Source organism: Muntiacus reevesi, chromosome 9 (assembly GCF_963930625.1).
Source record: "Muntiacus reevesi chromosome 9, mMunRee1.1, whole genome shotgun sequence".
NCBI classification, from domain to species: Eukaryota; Metazoa; Chordata; class Mammalia; order Artiodactyla; family Cervidae; genus Muntiacus; species Muntiacus reevesi.
In genome coordinates, this window is record NC_089257.1 from 13,805,406 (window position 1) to 13,807,420 (window position 2,015).

General features: G+C 41.5%; 1 pseudogene; it reads left to right on the forward strand.

Annotated features, from left to right (window-relative positions):
• The first annotated feature begins 391 nt into the window (after positions 1-391).
• On the forward strand, positions 392-2,015 carry LOC136175705 (olfactory receptor 4C12-like; annotated as a pseudogene).

Consider the following 2,015-nt stretch of genomic DNA (forward strand, 5'->3'; position numbering starts at 1 on the left):
AATTAGCCTCCAACTAATAAAAAAAAAATTAAAAAAAAAATAAAAGGCAGGCTTTCCAGGAAAAAAAAATTCATTGTTTCAACCTAAGGCCTCCAAGAAAAAAACATGTAAGTTATATGTATTTTCTGATTAAAATTAGTAATGTAAGCTCCAGAATTTTGGAAAATACTAAAAAATGTAAAAAAAAATCTAAGAGAGTCAACTAAGAGAAATTTTGATGCATGGGTTCCTAGACAGTTTGGGGAAAAGAACGAATCATTTGTGATATTGTCAGAGTACTGTTAAAAGGTAGCATTTGCAATAATTCTTTCTTTTATATTCCCTTTTCCTTTTTGTCTTTCTTAAAAGTAAAGTGTTCCTTGCCAGTGTTTACATTACCCACACCACATAGATGGAGCATGAAAGGAATGTGACTGTGTTCATTCTAGTAGGTCTTACACAGGACCCCCAAATGCAAAAGGTAGTGTTTGTGGTGTTCTTGGTCTTGTACATGGTAACCCTCTCAGGCAACCTGCTCGTCGTGGTCACCATCACCACCAGCCAGGCTCTGAACTCCCCCATGTACTTCTTCCTGACCCACCTTTCCTTGATAGACACAGTTTACTCTTCTTCTTCGGCTCCTAAGTTGATTGTGGACTCCCTTCATGAGATCAAGACAATCTCCTTTCATGGGTGTATGGCTCAGGTCTATGCAGAACACGTTTTTGGTGCTGCTGAGATCATCCTGCTGACGGAGATGGCCTATGACTGCTGCGTGGCCATCTGCAGGCCTCTGCGCTACACGGCCATCGTGAGCCGCAGGCTGTGCCTCCTCCTGCTGGGGTGGCCTGGACCGGAGGGATTCTCCACGCAAGCGTTCAGATCCTCTTTACAGCCCGGCTGCCCTTCTGTGGCCCCAGTGTCATAGACCACTTCATGTGTGACCTGTACCCTTTGTTGCAGCTTGTCTGCGTGGACACCCACATCCGTGGTCTCTTTGTTGCTGCCAACAGTGGGTCCATCTGCCTGTTAAGCCTCCTTCTCCTGTTGGTCTCCTACGTGGTCATCTTGCGCTCCCTGAGGGCTCACAGTTTGGAGGGGAGACGCAGAGCCCTTTCTACATGTGGCTCTCACATCACGGTGGTTGTGTTATTCTTCGTGCCCTGCGTGTTTGTGTATCTTCGCCCAGTCGCCACTCTGCCCATTGATAAAGCTGTTGCTGTCTTTTACACTATGGTGGCCCCTATGTTAAATCCTTTAATCTATACCCTCAGAAATGCTGAGGTTAAACGTGCTATGAGGAAACTCTGGAAGAAAAAAGTGACTTCATGTATTCCCCATCCCTATCCCCTCTCCCACCTCCCTCTCCTCATGACCCCTCTGGGTTTTCCCAGTAAATCCATGGCTGATTCATGTCAATGTATGGCAAAAACCACTACAATATTGTAAAGTAATTAGCCTCCAACTAATAAAAATAAATAGAAAGAAAAAAGAAAAAAGTGACTTCAGGTAATAATTAAACAGAATCATTAAAGCTTACGGATAGAATTAATAGAAGTACTCTAGTCCAAGCCTCTTGATGATATATCAAATTTAAGAAAGGAATGAATAACACTTGCTGATTGCCACTTAAGCACAAGAACCAAAGCTTGGGTTGGAATCCAGACTTACTGTCTCCCATCTCACTCTCCTTATCACAACTTAATGCACCTTAATCAATAAATACTTATCTATTCACAGGAAATCTGGAAATATATTCAGAACGTGAAAAGTACAAATTGAGAGTTTTGAATTGGTCTTATTACATAGCGTGGAGATGTGTTGGTTACTACTGATTATTAAAACATGCCTAATGATACTCCTTTACTTTGAACTCTGGCCTCAATATAGAATTTTTTGTGAATTTTCTTGTTAATTAAATCTTGGTTGTACAGTAAAAGAAATACTAATTATGACATGCTTATAACACTAGCATTGTATTACGTATTTTCCATATTGTATTAGGTGGGGTCCAGTCAGGGAACGGAACAGAGTGA